General features: G+C 43.8%; 1 long non-coding RNA gene across 1 annotated transcript; it reads left to right on the top strand.

The window, feature by feature from the left end:
- The first annotated feature begins 209 nt into the window (after positions 1-209).
- On the top strand, positions 210-23836 carry LOC147033808 (uncharacterized). Its single transcript, XR_015058828.1, has 3 exons — positions 210-277; positions 21491-21547; positions 22969-23836. It is a non-coding gene; the product is annotated as an uncharacterized LOC147033808 (long non-coding RNA).
- The last annotated feature ends 417 nt before the right edge of the window (positions 23837-24253 follow it).

The raw sequence follows: 24253 nt of genomic DNA, 5'->3' as shown, positions 1-24253 counted from the left end.
TGGGTTGATGAAAAGTACCAGGAACAGTATAGAGAGAGACACGTGGTTACAGGAGGTGTAGAGATCTAAATGATACAAGGAAGATTATTATTTTTTGATGTATTTTTGAAGAACAGGTAAGATTTGGGAATGGATGGTTGTAGGAAGAAATTGTGAAGGTAATGGTGAGAGAGGGTCAGCTGAGTGGAATAAAGATGGTGTGCTGGCAGGAAGAAGAAGAAGAAGAAGAAGAAGAAGAAGAAGAAAGATGGAGACTCGTGAGTGTGCAAGGAGAACGGTAAGTTTTTAATTTTTTTTTTTTGGGGGGGGGGATTTAAGACAAGAAATAGAGTGTTTAGTTGGGAGTGATGGGGGATGTTGGGAAAATGGGGAAGAGAGAAATTGAAGGTAATGGGGAGAAAATACACGTAAAGACGATCGTACACTGAGGGGAACGATGGGTAGGCCTCAAGCACCCGGTAAGACAAGGTTGACGAAAGCTCACAAAATAGCACGATTGTTGAAACAAAACCGAACTCGGAACACACAGAAACATGTGGGTGAGAAAATAAACAGTTAAAACGGGACAGATAACAACCGGAAACTTAATTTTGAGATCGCTTGCAGAGAGCCCTGAAGGAGACCTGCCGATGCTCCAAACCCAGAACCAGAAGGGGAATGAGATGTTTTTTTGAATGAGATGTGTTTTTGATCTGTGTTTGGAATTGCAGAAATATTGTTGTGGTCCGGTTGTCGGTGGCGAGGAACGGCCGCCAGGTGGAGCAGTTGAGCTGTTTCTCACCGAACACCCAGAATTGGAGGTCATAACCTTCAGACAACTCCGAAGGTCACGGGTCACCTAAGGACCGTGCTCGCTACTTCTCTGACGGCGTGGGGTAGGGTTAATAGCCAAATTTCAATATACCTAAGTAGCCACGTCATCAAATTCCAGGGGAAGTCACACCCTCAACGGACTCTGTCGAACCGGGTCGCTCGAGCTACCTCGGTCCGGTGTAACCGAGCAGAATTACCAAAGTACGTCAGTCCAAACGACAACTTGCAGCTCAATCAGCTTTCTGGTTCTCAAGCATGAATCATGCTTGGTCAATAATAGAAAGCACAACAACGAGCTGATACATTGAACAATTGGGGGGTTTATTTATAATGGGGCAGGGGAGCACAAAAAGAGCAGAGTTAAACCGACTATCAAGAAGAAATGCAAGTAATGTACAAGGCACTTAAACAATTGCTACTTTTCGACTGGGCCCACAGACACACACACACACACACCCAAAAGAAATGGTGGCTGCGGCCTTTATTTGGCCCTTCAGCTCGGGAGGGAAGGTGAGCTGAGGGCAAGAGTCTATACTTGCAGCTGTTCGCCTCGTGCGGTCTGGTCGAGCTTGTTCGGTGGTGGGACTCGAACCCACTGCCACAACGCAGCACCAAGCACCAGGGACAAGGGACAGAGCGACGGACGCCAGCCAGCATGAAGGCGGATGAGGTGAGAGACGACGAGGCGACAGGCGATCAAGGCCATCTTCACCTTCACGGATCAGACGACACCAGGCGAGGCAGACTCTGACAGAATCATCGCCCCGACCGTTTTTCGTTCCTCTCATGAAGTGGTTGGGATTTCTTCCCTGGCCACTCGCCTCCTGATTGGACGGTTGCGTTGCGCGATTCTCTGGCCATTCCTCATTGGACAGGCCCACGGTAGGTCTGGCAACTCCCACCCTTCTGGGTGGAGTCCCGATCTGAGTCGATTGTAGCTCCGCCTACCTCCTCACCTAAGGCCACGTGCGTAATGGCGACGGTGGAGCAAGACGACAGTGCCGCTGTTGTTGTTGTTGTTGTTGTTGTTGTAAAATAAAACCCTGACTAAAAATAAACCCGCAGTGCACACATTAAATTCCCATTAGACATAAGGGATGGGATCCTAACTATAAACACATATCGAAATAACTGAACTGCGGGGGCTGCTGACTGTCACTGTGCAAAAGGCTTCCAAATCCGTAACACCACCCCTCCCCTTTTCCCCGACTCGTTCAGAGTCGTCAAATTTTTGTGTGGCATGCATGTGTAGGTCTTTCTCTCCTTGTACGTTTTACCTATGGATCCCTGAGTGCGACATTTGTATACATGTCCAAAAATAAATAACTTAGTGTGCTGCGGAACTAAACTATCAGACTCAAACGGACAACTTAAATAAATTGCCGGTCCGAGACAGACATACAGGTGGGTTAAGAACTTTATTTACAATTTCTAATATTTACACTAACCATGGCCCAGGACCTGTTATCTGTGGAAGGAAGGCACAACAAAGTCAACAGTTTGTGGCTTGAATGGAGTCTCTGGCACAGAGAATGGATGGATGCAGAAAAAACAACAATGCACGGGCTGCATAATGCAGTCCCTGCGGTGTGGCTGCCTGCAGGGCAGTCCTTGCAAAACACTGGAGATGGATTGTCCTGGCACACATGGTTGAGATGGTGACACAGGGGCAATGCAACAAGGGCGAAGCAGGCATGGGGTCAAGGCAAAGGCAGGCAAACGAGGCTTGGCAAATGCAAGACATGGCAAACGCGGACCAGCAGCTGCAGCACAGCACAGGTCGGCACTCGAAGCTGGCCGGCCTCTGGTCTGGTCCCGTGAGGTTGTGGAGGGAGTGCGGTGGTGCCGGCCGGTCTGGAAATGGGCTCAGTCCCAACCTACTGTCTCCCCCCAACCTATTGCCGTTGCCTGTCTTTGTCCATACCCACTCCCTTAGTTTGCAACAACAATACCGACTCCCTCAATTTTCATCATATTGACTTGAAATTTGAAGAGAGTTTGCATATCAGGTCACTGAATTCAACCACCTATTAGTTTTGAGGTCACCATAAGCCAAAAGGTCAAAATAGCCCAAATTTATAAAATCCTCAATTTTCATCCGAGTAAGTTGAAAGTTGAACAGTATTCACATATATATCAAGTCATTGAATTCAACCATTGATTAATTTCGAGGTAAACAATAGCCAAAATAGGCCTGAAGGCCAATTTGGGCCAATTTTACTGAAATCCTCAATTTTCATCTGATAGAGTTGAAATTTGAAGAAGATTTATACTTCAGGTCACTGAATTCAACTAGCCAATTATTTTTGAGGTCAACATCGACCAAAAGGTCAACATCGGCCAAAGTTCAACTAAAGTGGTATTTCTGAAATCCTCAATTTTCATCCGATTGACTTGAAATTTGAAAAGCATTTTCATGTCAGGTCACTGAATTCAACCACCTATTAATTTTTAGGTCAAAAGGGCAACACAGGCCTAATTTCTAAAATTGATAGATATGGCCAAATACTAAATATATCACGATATCTCAAAAAGTTGTGGACAAGTTATGACAAAACGAAGGTGGATGAGTTGAATCGGTGACGAGAACAAGCGGATTGGATTTCGGTTCGGATCCAGCCCGTCGGTGGGATACAAAACGTGAGCTGTTCCACCTGGCAGCGTTATGGGCTCCACCGAGTGCCATTCTACTTTGTGCTGTTTTGCCAAGTTGTCACTCCATGAGTGATTTTTCATTTGATTGTTTGTCTGCACAGAACTTTCATGTTTTTCTCGGCAACTGTTTGTCGGATTGAGACTAAATTTTCAGAATTGGTGCGAATACTAATGTAAAATGTTCTCATGATAATCATGACGTTTTCGGTCATGTGGTGTGGCAGCCATGTTGGAAAAATGGAAAAACTTTGGACCTCTGTAACTCTGAAACCACAGGAGGAAAAAATTGAAACTTGGTACATAAAAAGTACTCCTCATGGGAAATGTGATTTTTTTTTTTAATGATGTCATAGGTGCCCTCTTTATGACGTCATAATTGCAAATGTGGAATGTTACATCCGATCAGTATGAAATATTTTGAGGGTCATCCAGGGATAAAATGGCCCACAATTTTTTGATGACGTCATTGGTCACGTGATTTGGCAGCCATATTGTTGTTTTTTTTCAACCTTCAAAAATATTCTTCTCTGAAATGGCTGAACCCAGTCATCACTGCCAGCATTTGTGAAGTGGCAGTTCTCATGATGTCTCTTATTACCTCTGCCACTGAAGGTGAAGGAGGTTATGTTTTCACTCCTTTCTGTTTGTTTGTTTATCTGTTTGTGTACAGAATATCTCAAAAAGTTGTGGACGGATTTGGATGAAACTTGGTGAAAACTTTGGGTGTGTGGCAAGGACGAATTGATTCGATCTTAGTGAAAATTTGGAACTATATAAGAGAATTATTTCACTTTTAAAGTGATTCTTCACTATTGAGAGATAGGGCCAAAAATGATATGGTACTGTATTGCATGATATTTCGAAAATGTATTGGGCCCGAATGTTCTCGTGGATCAGGCATTATGTGGCGGAGGTATGTGCTCCACCGATGGCCCTTCTAGTTTATAGCTGTTTTGTCATGTTTAGCAGAGAGAAGTAGAGTAATAAGAAGTCTGAATACAAAGTGGATGTGGACGGGCTTTACATTTTCAGATGCTTTCTCGTTCTATAATATTATTTTGATCTTTCATATACATCATATTAATTTTTTAAAAGTTTCTTTGTCTGATTGGGTTGTGCAGAGGTAGTCCACTTACCTTTGAGTTGTCTAACCTGGGCTTGATTTCTGGCCTGAATAAAAACTGCCAGATTGGTGTTTCACATGCAGGGCATTGCATCACAAAGTGATCTTGACCCAGCTCCAGTCTTTGCAAATCTAGACCCAGCTTTTAATCTGCTTTTCTCTCTGTAGTCAGTGGTGGTTTGTGGTGAGGATGTTGATGTCATGGAGAGATTCACTTATCTTGGCAGTGATATTCATGTCTCTGTTCGCTGTGAGTCAGAGATCAATAGACATCTGGGTCGGGCAAGGGGAGTCATGGATTCACTGGATCATGGGGTGTGGCACTGCCGGTCCCTGTGCGGGAGGACGAAAGTCTGAGTCTTCAGGCCCTTGGTGCTTCCAGTCTTGCTCTATGGATGTGAGACTTGGACTCTGACCAAGGATCTGAGACGGAGACTTAATTCCTTTGGTACCAGCTCTCTTCGGAGAATCCTTTGCTATTGCTGGTTGGGCTTTGTGTCCAACGAGCAGTTGCTGAGAGAGACTCAAATGAGATTTGCTCCCTGCATAGTCCGTGAGCGTCAGCTGTGGCTGTATGGACATGTGGCTCATTTTCCTGATGCTGATCCTACTCACCAGATTCTCTCAGCGAGGGAGTCTCGTGAGTGGAGGAGGCCAATGGGCCGACCACCAACCTCGTGGTTGCAGCAGGTTGATCGGCATCTCAAGGAGATGGGGATGGGCCAGGCATCTGCCTGGGGGATGGCCAGACGGAGGCCCCTGGAATACCGGCGGAAAGTGGACGCAGCGATGCGCTGCTCTGGTTTATGCTCCCAGACCTGACCTGACCTGCCAGTGGTGCAAGTAAGGAGAAATCTCCCTCATCCCCCCCCACCAACGACCCCCTGCCTGCCCCCTTCCCCCTCCCTGAATGGAATTCAACCAAGAGGGTTTGTCCCTGCACTGTCCTTGAAATTCTGAGCACCAAGCAAAGAAGCAGCATGTACCATTTTGAAAGTCTTTGGGATGACTCGACTGGAGTTGGATTTGAACCACAGTACTCTCATTGTTGTTGGTTGTTTTCTCCATTTGCGAGTTTCAGGAGGTGGGAGAAAGTTCTCCCAGTACTCAAAACCTCCACGTCCTATTTTTTGGTAAAGGATCATGATTCATGAACCAAAGTGTGAAACTTCGTTCTCAAAGCCTCGTTCCAAGGGATCTTTTCAAAATCTTCACTGAACCTGTGGCAGCCTCCACGTGAAGCTCGTTTGGAGTGATATTCCCAGGAATTATTTTTAAATACCCAGTGAGGGGTTTCTTTATCATTCCTGGAGCTTCGACTATGACTGGTACAATTTCATGTTTCTTCAATTTCCACATCCTCTTGACCTCATTTTTTAGATCCTGGTATTTGGTCGTTTTTCTAATTTCTGTGGCATTTAGTCTGAAGTCATTGGGAACCAAGACCTCGATCAACAATGCTGACTTTTCCTTTTTGTGTTTGAGCACCATGTCTGAACGAAATGCTTTGTTTGCGACGTCCATACTTGATGATGGGATTATCTTGTCATACGTGAGCATTGTATTTTCATTTTCAAGGATCGGATTTGGTTTGTGTTTCCATGATTGTTCTGGGACCGGGATGTTGAAATGTATCCAGATGTGCCAGTGGATTATTCTGCAGACACTCTCATGTCATTCTGTGTACAGCTGTTCTGACATGAGTTTTTTTACATCCCGTAAGGAGGTGACTGGGACTTTCTGTTTCTTCCCAGCAAAACCTTCATTTGTCCGTTTGACTCAATCCCACCATTTTCATAAAGGCTTTATTGTCGTGTCCTTGGTCTTGGACATTGATGAGTCGTTCTCCATTCCAACTAATGTGACCTCTTCTTCACCATTCCAAAGAGCATCCTTGTCGATCTCTATCCTGTCAAGCTCTTTTTTTTAAATCTTCCTGCTCTTTTTTCATTCTCCCATTTGTCACAGTATATCTGCTGATATTTATTTTTTGTAGTTTTCCTTTTTCTTTTTTCTTTGCAATCATTGGGGCTGTGTTTGTTTCTGTTTTGTTTTCCTGTGTAGTGTCCATCATTTGTACCTGTTTTTGGAATTTGTTGCTAATTGGATTAAGGACCCCTTTTCTGGTTTGTTGTTTTCTTGCTTGTATACAAATGTCATCCGATCGTCTGTTGAACTTTTCACAAACTCCGCGAGTCCTCCACACATTGTTCTGTGAAGTTGATTAACCTCCATCAAACCACCTCCTCCTCCTCCTCGTCTCGGTAAACACAGCCTCGGTATGCATTGATTTTTGTAGAACATCTTGTGAATAGTTAGAAATTTCCTTGTTTTGGTGTCGAGATTGTTGTTCTCCACTTTTGGTCAGTTTATAATTGCACAGCTATCTTGGAATACCAGCACTGCAAGTTGATTTATAGCTTTGGTTTTGTTTCTTGGGGAGAAGGATGACTTCAGAATTAGTCTAATTCTGAATCAGCACTCTTTGCTGATTATTTTACGCATTGTTTTGTGTTTACCTGTGAACCTTCTTCCATTCTGTGGTACAGAACTTGTAGGATGCTTCATTTTCTAGTTCCTGTATTGCTGTACTTTGACCGATTGAGATGTTGTCTGTTGTTTTTGTTTTTCCTTGTATAAATGTGCATTTGGCACATTTGTCAAGATCAAACTCCATTCGGATGTCCTCCGAGTACTGTTTTACTAGTTTCAGTTAATCTGCTAATTTCTTATCATTGGGGGCGAAGAGTTTTAGATCATCGATGTGCAATAGGTGTGTTACCTTTGTTGTTTCTGTGGTCGTTTTTCTGTTGCATATCAAACTGTATTAGTGTCCTTGTTCATTGATGAGGTTACTCAGTGGGTCCAGAGCCAGACAAAGCAGGTGGGGGGAGAGACTGTCACCTTGTAAGATACCACATCATATCTTTACTCCTGAGATTTCAATCTTTCCTTACAACTAAGGTAGTACCAGTGTTGTGTTCCAGAGCGTCATTGCTTTCTCAATCAATGTGAATATCTGGGGGTCAGTTTTGTATATTTGCATTCATTTTATAATCCATGAATGTGGGACACTGTCACAGGCTTTGCTGTAATCCATCCAGGCTGAGAATAAGTTGGTTTGGCAGAGCTTGTAGTTTTGTCTATCCTATTCTCAGATTGGATACCTTCATGGCCACTAGTTTGGATTGCAGTGTTGGAAGCCATCTGGAATGCTGCTTGTTTGTCTGCAAAGTTCCCCAATATCAAAGTGAAAACAAAACTTTGGTTATACTTCAACTTTAATTCTTCCAATGGCTCTGATCTTGTTCCCTGTCCACTTTTTATGTATGTGTTATCAATTATTTTATGATGGCATAATTTTAATATGTATGTAAAAAAAGCAGCCTTCAAAGAAAGGATGGATTGTCAGTGTTGACATTTATTTCAGGAGCTAACCGAGCTTTGTTAATGAAAACAGAGACAGGGTATACAGTACTTCCAACAAATTTCATCAATGGCGTTGGTCATTCCCTGAGGGATAATGATGAAAAATCGATTTTATTGATCATGGGCTCATGGCTCTTTCTCGTTGCCAACAACATTTTACAGTTTTATCGAAATGTTTCAAAATCATCGTGGTGATACACAACAGCCAACAGCATTTTAACCCAATTCTCAAGCATTTAATGATCCATTTACATTAATACTGTGTCACTGTTCACATAATTTGGTTGCCTCCATTTTTATTACATCCCAGCTCTAATTTTGGAGTAAATTTTCTTGTTGTTGGATTGCAATTGCTCAAAAAAAAAAAACCTTCCTCAAAGAGAAAAGCTACTTCATTGACTTTTTAACAGAAACAATTATGTAGTCGGGCTGGTGTTGGCTTAACGGTTAAGGTGGCTGGCTTAAAATCTTAGGCTCTATACTCCAAGCCCCTGCCCACCCGTTGAATTAACACAAGGTGGGTTGACTCAGCCTGTCATCCCTCTGAGGTTGGTGAAATGGCTACCAGTTTACTGGTAGTAGTGGGCACTGCAGCAGTGGCACAGCTACATCTTTGGAAAATCATGCTGCTGAATAGTCACAAGTTCTGTGCGAAACAATGGCAACCTTTTACTATTATCATTAATACCCATATTAAGCCGCTGTCACACCTTGACGTTTTAGCCAGCATATGGCAACGTATCAAAATGTATGTAAAACGCTGGCGTACGCGGAACTATTAATGTTTTTTTTTTTCCAGTTTTGGGCATATTCATAACAAGTTGGACGTATGCATAACGTATTGGTAACGTACACAGAACGTTTCGATAACATATAGATAACTTACACCAACAAATGCTCAGCGTGTTATCAGTGTTCACAACGTATGCCCAATGATGGTCTAACTTATGCATGGCGTGCGGCAGCGTATCGCCAACGATCACGTGGCATAGCCTATTAAAAGGCTGCGGCTTGACAATTCAAATCAGAACTGCACCAGACATCGAAGTGTCAAGTCGCTGTCACACCTTGACGTTTCAGCCAGCGTATGTCGACGTATGAAAAATTTGCCGAATACGCTGGCACACGTCGAATACGTTCTGGGTAAGTTTTGTATACGTTAAGAGCATGCTGAAGCACGCTGGCATACGTCGTAGTACATTGACAAATTTTAAGCATGCTGAAAATTTTTCGACTTGTGCCAGCGTATGATGCACACGTTCTGCATACGCTGGCCATAACTTGTAGGTACGTTTCGCGATCGTCGACACACGTTACTTGTAAGTTACTCACAAGTCGAAACACGTCGAGGTAATGTTTAGCGTACCCGAAACTTATTTCTAACCTATGAGTAACGTGCTTTAAAACTATGTGTAATGCATCTCCAATGCATATTGACGTATGTAGACGTATTTGACGTCTTCCAGACGACCACAGAACTTACTAAACGTGTTACTAACTTACAGCTACCGTATAATGGCGTATTGGCAGCGTTTAGGGGAATTGGTATATAAAAATGGGCTTCACAGGAGGAACCCGTCAGTGTTCCAGACTCCATGATTTTATTTTTTATTTTTTCTTCGGGATGACGGTGATGTTGACGCTTCGATTTCTTGTGCGGTTATGATTTAAATCGTTGAGCGGAAGCCTATTAATTATCTTATATTATAACCGCACCAAAAATCGAAGTGTCAACATCACCGTCATGCCGAAGAAGAAAAAAAAACAACCTGGGAGTCTGGAACACTGACGCTAAACATTACCTCGACGTGTTTCGACTTATGAGTCACTTACAAGTAATGTGTGTCAACGATCGCGAAACGTGCCTACAACTTATGGCCAGCGTATGCGGAACGTGTGTGTCATATGCTGGAATACGTCGAAAAATTTTGAACATGTTAAAATTTGTCGACGAGCTCGGCATACTACGATGTATGCCAGCGTACTACAATGCATGCCAGTGTGCTCTTAACCTATACAAAACTTACCCATAGTGTATTTGACGTGTGCCAGCGTTTTAGACAAATTTTTCTTACATCGGCATACGCCAGCAAACTCGTCAAGGTGTGACAGCGGCTTTACGATCAATCACCAGTATTTATGTAACTCGAACTAATCATTATATACCATACCCTGTTATCAATACACTACACAGGGTGCTGGTGCTGCCAAATCAATACACTACAGGGTTTGACATTGCCATATGTCAGGGCAGGAATTTGCAGTTTGTTCAGGGTGTGTGCGATACTACATCTACACTTCATTGATAGACACGGTGATATCTTTAACAAGCACCGAATAATACTAGTGGACTGTTCCTCAAGTTTAACGTCCAGATGAGAGACGGAACCTTTTGCTTTGTAATGCCCCACCTGGAAAAACACCAATCCCACATAACAGTTTATAGTTGGATCTGGAATCAAATAATCAAGCTGGCACAATATGGGACTTTAGAAATGATGTATGAATGCAAACGAAGCCTGCCACATGCGTTGTGCTGTGTGTGCGCGTTTTCAGCAACGCGATTATGCTAATGCAGGCACTTTCCCCCTGCCATTACTTCGGAAAAATCAGGAAATCAAATGGTCTTTTAAACATCATTTTCAGCATTTAAACGAAAGAGTGGCAATTTTACAATGGTTCACCATAATTGTTGTGTTTCTGGATGCAAATCGGACTCGAGGAAATGTAGGAATACGAGAAATATCCTTGAATGAGAGGTGTCGGGTTCATAAAATTTCTTGTTAATACTGGTAAGTGGTAGCAATGGGTATAACTAACACACACACACACACACACACACACACACACACACACACACACACACACACACACACACACACACACACACACACACACACACACACACACACACACACACACACACACACACACACACACACACACACACACACACACACACACACACACACACACACACACACACACACACACACACACACACACACGGATGCAAAAATCTCGTGCAATTTCTATCGTGGCCCCAAAACCAAACAAACAATATTGTGATGGTTCTGGGAATTGAGACCCCAAGGCAATGGTACATGACATGTAGCGGTTCCCGAGATAATTATTTCGCTCGTACTTGTTCCAGATAGGATAAGCCTGGTGCTGGCTTAGTGGTTAGGATGGCGGCTTGGGATCCAAGGGTCCTGAGTTCAAGCCCCGTTGGCTGCTGAATTAACACTAGGGGGTTGACTCAGCCTGTCATCCTTCCGAGGTCGGCGAAATGAGTACCAGTGTACTGGTCCCGGTGTATGCCCCGGTTAGAATAGGTGTACCATATCCCTGTGTGTCGTAAGAGGCGACCAAGGTTGGCGTCAGGAAGGGCATCCGGCCATAAAAAAAAAAACATTGCCTCAAGAAAAAGCCAAACCCCTGCACAGCAGGGAAAAATGGCTGTAAAAACGGTCATTTTTATTTATATTGTTCCAGATAGGGTCCTTCTCTTGTGTAGAATTGGTTACAAATGGAATATGCGTTGTCAGGGATTAGTTCCGGTTTTTTTCCTCGTTCTTTCCCATTTTCTTCTCCATACACGATCCTCTTCTCACACAGCTGAGCACACGCTGCTAACAGCCAAATTGGTATACGTGTGCCAAAATCTGTATGAATCTGCGTGCCACAACCAAACTGCCATTTCCACCACCACAGCCTTCTTCACCACAATTCTCCCACAATGTCACAACAACCACTCTGCCTGCTTCAGACACACACCAGACTTTATCTCCCATTGTTGTTTTTATCTCCCATTGTTGTACTTTATCTCATTCAAACAGCATCATTCAAACTTGCCTTTCTCACCTTTCCCATCATTCACATCACCATTACCCAACAACGACGCTTCAACTCCACAACCACGTCAATGTTCCTCCAACAGAGGGGACCGCCCTGCTATCCAGTAAGCCATTCCTGGGCATTCACGCAGCGGATGGGGATTACAGCACATCAGCCCCATGTTGAATCAGGAGCTGACATACATGGCACAGATGGAGGATGACTGAATGTGATTCCAGCTCAGCAACTTCGTGATGTCAGGTAAATGTCAGGTCAGGCCAGATTAGATCTGTGACTTGCTACAGGTATCATGTAAACCTGTACTAACCTGTTCCATGGTCGGGTTGTCAGTGACTAAACAATCTCCCCCACCAGGTTTTCTGGTGAGGAGGGTGTTTGTATGTGGACACGCAACAGGATTAAAAACAAAACCTGTCAAAGGGCGGAGGAGCTCCTTGTGAGCCAACGGCCATTCATGTCTAGTGCCCAACTGTGTCTGCAGACGTCCTCCTGCAGTTGGGTTACTTTTTTTTTAGGAGGTTGGTGGCAGGATCTGCACACCAGCCACCGTAAAACCCTTCATTCCGCAAAAAAATCTGAAAACCCACTCTGTGGGAGTACATCCTGTGCAGCTTCCCTTCGCAGGGCAGCTCACCGGATGACGGGATTGGGGCAAAGCCTTCGGGACCCCCAATCTTTGATGATAGGAGGGAAACCATGGAGTAACATCCCTGGGTCAGATTTCGGGAGAGTGTGTCGGAGTGGTTCTAAGGTGCCGTCCACCAGACGGCGGTCTCCTTGGGTTCACCTGAGGCGGTTCCTTCAGGTGGGTGCCCGGAATGTCCTATCCCTAATAGAAGATGATCACCTGTCTCTGTTATCTGTTATGTGGTTGATCAGTGCCCCAGATGAGATACACTTCTAGTCTTGGGGGATTTCAATGCATCGACTGGAACTGATAGGGATGGTTATGAGACGTGTGTTGGTCCCCATGGCTCTGGAACTGTGAACCAGAATAGCACCAAGTTCCTTGACTTTGCAAGAAGTCATGGACTTCGCGTGGCTGGTTCATGGTTTCAGTGCCCACAAGCTCATCGCTGGACTTGGTATTCCAACGCTGGCGGTGTGGCAAAGGAGATTGACCATGTCCTCGTTGATGGTCGCTGGAGGATGATCCAGAACTGCAGCGTCGACCGGAGTGCTCAGTTCCTCAATACTGATCACCGGCTTGTTGTACCAATTCTGAAGTTGCACCTTAAATCCATGAGAATGGTACCATCCCAGCCTAGGCTGGAGGTTGGCAAGCTCAAGGATGAGAGGGTAGCTGAGGAGTTTGTGAACACGCTGAGTGGAGACACTGATCCTGACACTGATCCTGCTCACCAGATTCTGTCAGCGAAGGAGCCTCTTGAGTCCAATGGGCCGACCACGTGCCTCGTGGTTGCAGCAGGTTGATCGGCATCTCAAGGAGATTGGGATAGGCCAGGCATCTGCCTGGGAGATGGCCAGACTGAGGCCCCTTGAGTACTGGCGGAAAGTGGACGCAGCGGCGTGCTGCTCTGGCGCATGCTCCCATACCTGATCTGATCTAATTTCGTGAGGAGGGTGATGTCACGCCGGAGCATATCTGGACCAATGAAAAGTCGTCTGGAAAGAGGAAAAAAATAGGGCAGTGCATGACCATGCTCCCAGGAACCACTTCCACAGGAGGTGGGGATTCACCCTTAATCCCCTCAACTCCCTCCCCAACTACTACTCCCCCCCCCACCCCCAAACCTGCTCAAGTAACAACACTGGTCACGGCAGAAAGCTTATTCTGTGGAGAGCCTCTGGAGTAAGAGCTGAGGGTTGTGGCTGTGGGGTGGACGGTTTATGGATGCTTGCTACCACAAGCAATGGAACAGAATAAAACACTGAGTAAGCAGACCAAGCACCAAGCAGTCTGGACACAGTATGGAGTGAGAGGCGAAATCGACAACCATAGATTGTGGGTGGTTCTGATCCTTACACGTTCGTTCTCTCTTTTATGACTTATCTACTGTAGATGCATAAGAGTTATCAGTGAGGGCACCGCTCACTGATAGGAACCGCTCTTTTTAGGACGACCATTAACTCTCTCCCTGTCTTTCTCATTCGATGCACCGGCACCACATCTGTCACACCTCTTCATTGCGCACCAAGATACCTCCCCTTTTTCTTCATAACCCCACCATAACCTTTACCTTCCCTGCCATGGACTAGCACGTGTCCGCATGTACAGGCTGGGTAAGTCAGAGGTCACCAACATCGTAGCTTTTTTCTCATCTCTCTTACGATTCTACCCTTTCGTGGTGTGATTCTGATGTCGCCTGTTGTGTTAGCTTAATTAAGTTTGTGTAAGCTAGATAGAATTGGTGTGTAGTTCTGCTCTTTGTCTCTTTACTGTATGAATGTGTCACTGTATATCTTTTTCCACACCACATGAATAATGTATGTCCCTGCTGTATAAATAACCCCTGTGATTAAACCCCTTGTCTTCACTGTGCCACATGCTTTTCTTCATGCTCCTTTATAAACAAGTAAAATAGACTTAAAATGTAATAGCCCTGGTTACTTTTGTAATTTTGCTGTTTGGGGTTAATTTGAAATCCATATTTCTGTCCAAACTAAAATGGCCGCCAGTCGACCAGAAGGCCATCTTTGGTCAGATCGCAAAATAAAGTGGGCGGCACATGTACGCCATCACATACTTTGCTTGAGCCAAATCTGAACAAAATCGGACAATGCATGTCTGAGAAATGGTTGGGTACACATTTAAGTAACAAAATGGCCACCAGTCAGCCATCTTGGTTCTGATCTCAAAAAAAATGATGTGCATATGTATGCCTTCATTCCTCGTCTGTATGCCGAGTTTTAACAACATTGGTAAACGCTTGTCTGAGAATTGGTTGAGGACGTGTTCGACATCACATTTTCTTTTACAACTAAAATGGCCACCAGTCCGCTATCTTGGAATTTATGTCGAAAACAAATGATGTCCTTTTGTAAGCCATCATTCGTTATCTGTCTGCCAAGTTTGAACAAGATCGGTAAATGTATGTCCCAAAAACAGACACTAAATCCATGAGCCCCCATTTTGGACTAAGTCCAATGGGGGCGAATAAACTAATGGCAGTTCAGTGCAACCAGCTCAGTGTCCTTATCTCTATTGGTCCAGCACAGTCTGCAGTATTATTAGATGGGAAGTTTTATCCCACGTGATTTGCTCTCGTTAACCAGCACGCACTCAATGTATCGCTCAGCAGTAAACCGAGTGTGTGCTGAAGGCACAAAACTCGGTTAATTTAGTCAGCTCCTTCGTTAATAGGTGTTAGATGGATAACCCTGTTAGATTTCACAAAGTTAATTGACGTTCATGGTTGCTTCACAACTCACCTGGCCGTGGAGTTTTCCATGGCATGTCAGCCTACGTGGCCGGGCATTTGGAAGGAACCCAAGTGCTTCCCCTCACGATAATTCCTGAGCCCCAGTTCTGTAAACAATATATTCATAACTGCCCTCATAGCCCCCACCCCCACTCCCAACGTGATTAATATTGAATATCATCATTTTAAAAGCTGTATAATATGCACAGGGAAGTACTCTGTGCATATGCTTGTGAATACACAGGGTACTCCCCATACCCTGTGCATTCACAAGTCCAAGATATGATCTTACCATCAGTGTTCAAAAGTACCCAAACCAGATAAGGTGGCTCCCTCAGGGAAGTCTTCCTGATACATCCAGCTCCAACGTGAATACAAGCTTTGTGTATTTTCACCTTGAATAGATGTCCTTCGTCGAAGAGCCATTTCTTTGTTGGGAATGATGCACAGACATCATCTTTCCAAATGGCGATGTCCAATAAATAAATTGCCAAGCCTGCCATGTTCACAGGAGGCACTTCCACAACATTCAAAGTCCATTCGCCAGATGTCATTCATCGGGGGTTTTGTGAGAACACACCGGTCTATAATGTTTCGGGCCTTGTACCGGCCCACTTCCTTGGGAGTTTTTGCAGCATGGATAGCTGCAAGATGTCAGTCCTTTGGGCGAACTGAGAAAGTTCTCCAACTCTTTCGCTGTGCATAGGCACATCCCTTTCTCTCAGGTACTTTTCCAAGTTTTTTGGCTTCTTTGGAAGCTTTGGGAGCCATTTCAGGTAACAATCCTCATCTCGCACGCACAAAATACAAAAAGATCCCATTATCATCATTGCTGCTCAGGGGTTGTTTGTATGCGCGCTGAGCATTCTGGGGTGAATTACATCATTCAAAAGTCCAGGGGCATATTCCATTAGTAAGCAACTAGTTCTCTGCTTACCAAGCAGCTCAGTTAATTCAAAGCGTTCAAGCAAGTACTCAAATGGAAATCGGTGCTTGGCACTGCTTAACATCATGACATTCTCCCATGTAAACAATGCCATTGTGATATTCGGGCAAATGCTGCTCGTGCCTTCGTTTTCAGTTTCACTCTATCCTCTTGTGACAACTTCACATCAACTAAAATATCACATCAGTTTACTCATTCACAATTGAAGGTACCACTCATCTCATCACCTGCTCTGTAAATATGATACAACAGTTTGTTTTATCGATTTATATATGTAAATGAGGATATACTGAAGACTCAATAGCTCAGTGGGCTGTCACTGTGGACGTGATGAGGTCCTTGGGTTTGAGTCCTGGGTTGAGACGAATATTTTTCACACTAGACCCACACAGGAATTTATTCCTTTTTAATATATATATATATATATATATATATATATATATATATATATATATATATATATATATATATATATCTACTAACAAATACCACCGATTGCTTCATTGATGGTAATACTAAAGGGGGTGGGGGAGAAAAAGAAGGGGGAAGAGGAAGAGAGGGGGTGGGGGAAGGGAAGACAGTGTGAGGTGAGAGGAAGGGAAGGCAGACGTGCGATGGAGCATTAATTACGATTCATACTGTTTCATCAAAATGATTCTGCAGAGAATAACAGTGAAGATGGAAGCAAAATAATGTCTGAAATCCATTTTCTACTGGTCATACTATAAACACGGTCCGGAGACAAACTCCTGTCCAGACATAAATACCACCTGGAGGCGTCCGGAGCCAAGCTGTCTGGATACAAATACAGTCCAGACACGTCTGGAGACAAACGCAGTCCAGAAATAACCACCGTCTGGAGATGTTCAGAGGGAGGAGGCGAGGGGAGAGTGAGAGAGGAGATGTGGGAGGAGGGTGCTGCACTGTATTGAGAGGGGGTACAGCAAGGATGTGAGAGAGACAGAGAGACAGAGAGACAGAGAGACAGAGAGACAGAGACAGAGAGACAGAGAGACAGAGAGACAGAGAGACAGAGAGACAGAGAGACAGAGAGACAGAGAGACAGAGAGACAGAGTCAGAGAGAGATAGAGGTGGGGGGGGGGGAGAAGAGTTAGCAGAAATAATGTTATGCTTTATGAACGCACGGACGCACGTGCGTGTGTGCCTGGCTGATATCGGCAATTTTTGGGGAATTGGCGGGTTGGAGTCAGTGTGATTGCCAACTACAGTATGCACTGTATGCAACCCAGAAACCTTGAAGCTTTCACTGAAAAACAATGTTACATTTATGTAGATGTTTCAGGGAGATCTTCACAGCCTGGTGTTGGCTTAGCGGTTAGTGACCTGAGTTCAAGCCCCGTTGGGCTGCTGAAGTAATACACCAGGAGGTTGACTCAGCCTGTCGTCCTTCCGAGGTCGGCAAAATGAGTACCAGTGCACCGGTAAGGGGGACACTGCATCAGCGACATCGCCGCATCCCAACCAATGATGCAGCCAGCAGCCACAGGCTGCACTCCATAGAGAGAGGGAGATCTTCACAAACATTACTTTTCATAAACAGCTGTGTGTGACTGGTGGAAAAAAATTGGCTCGATAATTTAGAAAACACGTTAATACTGCAAATGGCTCAGAAATTTGGTGTTATTGCACAACTTGCTCAGGGTGACTGAGCATGAACCACTCATTCAGGGTGACGGAGTGTGAACCACTAGCTCAGGGTGATGGAGCATGAACCACTCACTCAGTGTGACAGAGCATGAACCACTCGCTCAGGGTGACGGAACACGAACCACTCGCTCAGGGTGAGGGAGCACGGACCACTCGCTCAGGGTGAGGGAGCATGGACCACTCGCTCAGGGTGAGGGAGCATGAACCACTCGCTCAGGGTAACGGAGCAAGAACAGCTCACTCAGGGTGACATAACACGAACCACTCGCTCAGGGTGAGGGAGCACGGACCACTCGCTCAGGGTGAGGGAGCAGTGACCACTCGCTCAGGGTGAGGGAGCACGGACCACTCGCTCAGGGTGAGGGAGCATGAACCACTCGCTCAGGGTGACTGAGCACGAACAGCTCGCTCACGGTGACGAAGCATCAACCGCTCGCTCAGGGTGATGGAGCACGAAGCACTCACTCTGAATGATGTGGCACGGCGAAAGCATCCGCATTGAGTGAACAAATCGCTCAGAATGACATAGCGTGGTACAACTGTCGACAATGGGTGCTTGACAAGTGGCTTAAACACTCATGCAAGCACTCCAATTCAATGTTTGATGATAAACGGTTTGTCAGCTGTCACTACATACCATAAAGGATCCCTTTAACTTTAAAGCCGGTCTTCACTGTGCATGCAGCAGTTAATGAGATAAAACAAATTGATGAAAGAAAATGATGACCACAAAAAAGTTACTGCTTTATGCAGAACAACCCTGGAGACATCTGAAAGTTCAATCGCCTGTGAAATAAACATTGCAGAAAATCCACCATTTTCCTGCTCGTCTGTGCATATGTCACGTCGTACATCAGTTCACGGTCTGTGCAACCATTATAACTTTATTTTGAAAAATCAGTTTTTCACCAGATTTGCTTTGATTCCCTGTAGAGTACCTCGTGAAACCTCCGAAAATATAGACACAGATCTGGAAGATGTCCTGGATCGGCAGTCCCTCTGGGGGACAGGGCACGAGGTCTCGCAGTGAATGCATTAAATCATGTAGCTCAATGAAGCTAGTTAATTTTGGCACGTTCCTAAATTTTTTGTTCACTGAATATAATTCTCCAAACAGTCGAAAAATATGTTTAATGCTTTGAAAATTTCACATTTCCTTGTGTACACATGGAAAAGGAGGGAACATAACCTTGCTTGCTTAAAGTAAATATGTATATCGGCTTAGTTATAAGACTCGTTATTTCTTTAAACTAGTGCGTGCCCGTACGTGCGTGGCCATACGTGGGAAAAAAAAACTTTCAAACCGCGTGCCAGAAACAACAACCACACAGGTCGTTCCTTCGCTCGTGCGTGACCGTTCGCGCAAAAAAAAAATTTTTTTCAAACAACCACACAGGCCGTTCCTTCGCTCTCGTAAATGACGACTGCATTGGGGCATTGTGTTTATCTATAAATGCGCATAAGAAATCGAGAAATTATTATATTACAGAAAGTCATCACTATCCGGAAGTCTGTATATTGTAACCCGTAATGGGGAACGCGCTCTAACTTGGCCATAACTTGAACCACTTGTCTGATTAATTTCAAACCTTTTGAAAGGCAAACAAACATTGATTGCTGGAATTACAGAAAGAAGATAGAAGATAGATACTGTGGGTGAAAAACGCCAAACAATGTGTCCTGTCATTGGAAACTAAATGGTGCCCTTTCCCCATCGGCCATGCCTACGCAGCAACGTATCCTGTCATTGGTGTGGTAAATAAATGGCCATAACTTGGGAACCACTTGTCCGATTAATATCAAACCTTGAAAAGGCACATCCTCAGGTCCCCAGCAATATATCTGGCAAGTTTCAATTAGATCGGACGAGTGGTTGTCGAGAAACAGCATTCACAGACAGACACACAAAGATTGCTGGAATTATTTATTTAAATGATCAGATTTCACAACAGATTTTGACACTTATTTAGTCCAGACGATATCCGATCCTAAAAACCGAAATCATATTTCGATGATATACTTTAATTAGTCCGTGAGGGTAGATTGTGGAAAATCGCATCATGCAACGCATGAAATCGCTCAGGGTGATGGATATCGAGGAAGCAAACCGACAGACAGAAAATAATTTGTTATATTTCTAAATGTGAAAGTTTTCATTGATAACACAACATTCCATGTAGAAATAGCCTCTCTTGCCTACCTAATAGAACGACATAGAAGGTAAAATCATTCAAGCAATGGTTGTACCTGCTTTCAGAACCAACTTTAACTTTTACCCTCACTATCAGAGCAAAGTTTTGGCAATATGATAAAATGATGATACAGTACTTTGAAATTTGTGTTATGCATCAAGTATCGTTTGCAAATACAATTGTTGCAAATGACACAGCGAAAAGTAATTTCAATGCAACAGCAGGAATGAATCAAAATGATAAATGACGGAGTTTCGGGTTTTTTAGTATGTTTGTTCATGCACATGACAACTGTTGCCAGCTCGTTCATGCCGCTGTGTTCTTCATTCACCCACTTTGAAATCTCCTTCAGGAGACACCTCAAGATTGATCACCAGTTCTGGTCTACAGTTTTATTTTGTATACAAAATCGAGATTCATGAAAGTTGGAATTGACAAGGGTAAAATGGCAACATCGTGACAGTGGGACAGTGGGGCAGCAGGTGAACATAACAAAACGAAATTAGTCAGCAACGGATAATAATAGAGGGAGGATAAAAAAAAACAACAACTCTACAACCTGCATGTAAAGGTTAGGATAGGCAGGGTTAATGGGGGTAAAACATTTTGTGTGAGGATTGGGGGGGGGTGATGTGAGATGGCGGTGCAACACTTCATTGAAACCATGGAGGGAAGACTGTCCACACAGGTGGCAGTTTCTACACAAATGGGAGAAAAGAAAAGCAAAATAGTGTGGTTGTAAAGGCTGTGTGGATTTTGGGAATTTAACCAGGAGTGTTCCTGGCAAAAAAGAAAAAAACACATGCATCCTGGTGTTGCTGGGCAGGGTCGGAGGGCTGAGAGCAAAGGGAGCGAGATCGAAGGAGAGGTGGTGTGAAACATACGCCACCACATTGTCCACAATGTGAGAGCAATATCGGCCTTGTGCTTCATCCTCGTTGCTGGAGATTCCACTAATGTTGAGAGAGAGAGATATATAGAGATATCGATCCGGAGATCCAGATCCAACCCATAGTGGAGGGCAATGCTCCATTGTGCTGCAATGATGATGACGCTTGAAGATACGAAGAATGCTAAGTCAACATTGATACTCCTGACTATATTTTTCAAAATGTGCATTTTTCTGGGTGGGAATAGGAAATGTGAAGGGGAATCATGAATCAATACACCTTGTATTTCAAACACAAATCAATGAAGTACACTGCAAGTGGATGTTCCTTATTAGCATCGCAGGTGCATGTCGTCGTCGTCATGATTTGTGTGAGTCTTAAATGGAAGTATTCTGTAATTATATATATTTTTTGTGCACCTGTTCATGTTTTGTTTTCTGCTACATATTTTTATATTTACGTCTGCCACCAAAGATGGAAGGAGGTTACGCTTTCACCCCTTTTTTTTCTTTGTTTGTCTGTTTGTGTTCAGGATATCTCAAAAAGTTGCAGACGGATTCGGATGAAACTTTGTGGACACGTTGGGAGTGTGAGTAGGAAGAATTGCTTAAATTTTGGTGAAGATCCGCATCCGGATCTGGATACGAGAATTATTTAATTTTTAAACTGATTCTTTACCATTGAGAGATAGGGCCAAAACGATATGTTGTTCGTCTTTTGGCTGCTCCTGTTAGGGGTCGCCACATCGGATCATCCGTTATGATCCACACACTGATTTGGCATAGGTTTTACGCCAGATGCCCTTCTTGACGCAACCTTGGTCGCCCCTTACGACACAGGGATAAGGATTGGGTTTCGCCATGATTCCAGTCTGCCCTACACCCTCTCATAGCGTGGCCCGGCGCAGAGTCCCTGTCCTCAAGCGATCCTCCAACCCAAGCCTCCGAGTAGCCAGATTACAGGCGCACACCACTACCCCCGGTTGGGGCCAAAACGATATATGGCAAGATATTTCAAAAATGTAATGGGCTCGATATGTTCTTGTGGATCAGGCATTACGTGGTGGAGGTATACGCTCTACCGAGTGCCCTTCGAGTTAATTCATTTTTTGAGGGCAGGTATGTTTTATCCTCCCTCCAAATTTATTTTGTCTGTAAGTGCATGCGGCTTTGTTAGCCCTTTGTGATCGCACATATCTAGTTTATTGTGGCTTTCTTTCTTACTTGAATGGGATTATGTTTGCCGGTTTGTAATTGTTTCGTTAACCCATATGTTTTAATTTTTAATTTATTGTTGTCTTGATTACCCATTTACAAAATGTCACCAGTACTCCTCGCCACAATACCACTAATTCTATCTCTATCTCTATCTCTCTCCCTCCAAAAATAACAATTAAATATTTGCTCTACCTTAATTTTTTTTTTAACCTCAAACAAAACAAACCTCAAAATACTTTATTTATTGTAATAGTTTTTTTTTGTATTTATACAATTTGAAACTCCGATAATTAGCAATTGCTCTGGAAGATGCATGTGCTCTTTATTGAAGTTCTGATAGTAGCTGCTGGGCTGGTCGGATGGTCTAGACTCTAGAAGTACACACACTTACCTCTGAGATGTCTCACCTGGGTTTGAACCCTGACCCAGCTATAAACTGTCATTCTGGTGTTTCACATTCAGGGTGAGGCATCAATGTGGTTGACATCCCTTGGTGTCCCTTCGGCCAGTATTAGGTGGTGGACTTTAAAGATCCCACGGTATCTTCCATGACAAGTAGATGGGTTCTCACTCGCACCCTGCACAAATTACAAATTCCTGTACCATTAGTCAAGCATCCTCCATCAAAGTGGCAACTTCCCCCCCATCTAGGATTGTAACCCTTACCAAGGTAATGGTCATGCAGAACCTTCAGGTTGTAAAGTGCGTGCGTGCGTGTTGTACACGATAGATAGTATGTTCATAAACCGTCTCTAATACCGTATTCTCTTCTTGTGCCGGTGTGGCCTTTTAGATTGCTTCCCATGTGTCCAACTATCTAAGTCCACATCGCAGTGTCACACCAAGATTTTCCAGAAGTGTGTGCTAAGCCTACAGTATGTCATGTGATTAAAGGCTCATTGCGAGCTTAATCGGAAGAACAGCCATTTCCCGGTGTGTGAATTTTCCTTTTGAATGTTTTCTTTTTTAATGTCCGTTATCACAATGACATCAAGCAGCTCGAGCATATTTTGAAAACTTCCTTTATAAAAATTGGATGGCTTTGCCATGAATGTTGTGACTCGTCCACATTCCCCTGAGATATTCAGGAATTCATTTCATACGAAAGGTCAATTGACTGACAAAGCATTATTAGATCTCCTGGCGCAAAATCCTGTTTAACTTTGGATCCTGAAATTGAAGGAATTCTGTGGGGGTGACGAAAGCTAATGAGTGATTATAAATCAGTCAAATAAAACTTGATGCTTCACTACCTTGCAGGCAACAGCACATTTTCACAAGAGCTTCTTCAAATATGAATATTTTTGTTGTTTACCTTTCAACGAGTCAACATTAGAGATTGGAACGTTTTGATTGACAAACCTGTTATGGAACCACATTATTTGAATGGCTGCTGGCTTTTTGAATTATTAACACCATGGTGTGCTTCGCATTCGCTGGTGGACATGAAAGATCCCAAAGTGACTTTTGAAAAGTCAGCCATTTTGTGATGTCCTGGATACATCGTAAAGTCCTGTCATAACCTTGATGACCTGATCACAAATCGCCATCATGTTTATTTGTATGTTATTATTACCATGAGTTTTTATTTTCTCCATTTTCCCTCCACCCGACGTCTATCCCTCCAAACTATAATCTCTATTTCAAGTCTTAAAATATAAAAAATGCAACAACAACAAAAAAACCTTTTCCTTTCTCAACTTATACCCCACGTATAACCATGTAACTTCCTGCAATGACTCTTCTTCCTTCTCGTCCCACTCTGATCATTAAAGGTTTTCACCACACATCTTCATGGCCTTTTCTTCAAACTTTTCCTTTACTCTTCCCTCCTCTTCTCTAATCTTCAAAAACAATTAAAAATAAATTGCAGTCTCTTACAATGCTTCGACTTCCCCTCTTCGCCGGTTCATCTTCAAAATCTTGTGTTCAATTCGACCTTTCTTTTATCCCGCGCCCAAAAATTCCATCTGTTGCAACACTTCCTTTCTCCATTCTGTCAATTCTTCTGCACTCCATCCATCTTCAAACATATTTAAACAAATCTCTGACCCACATATTTTCAAAAATCCCATTTT

This window comes from Eptatretus burgeri, chromosome 1 (assembly GCF_056783735.1).
Source record: "Eptatretus burgeri isolate ZD-2024b chromosome 1, Ebu_testis_v1, whole genome shotgun sequence".
NCBI classification, from domain to species: domain Eukaryota; kingdom Metazoa; phylum Chordata; class Myxini; order Myxiniformes; family Myxinidae; genus Eptatretus; species Eptatretus burgeri.
Note: the sequence above shows the minus strand (reverse complement) of the source record. Positions and strands in the feature narration are given on the sequence as shown.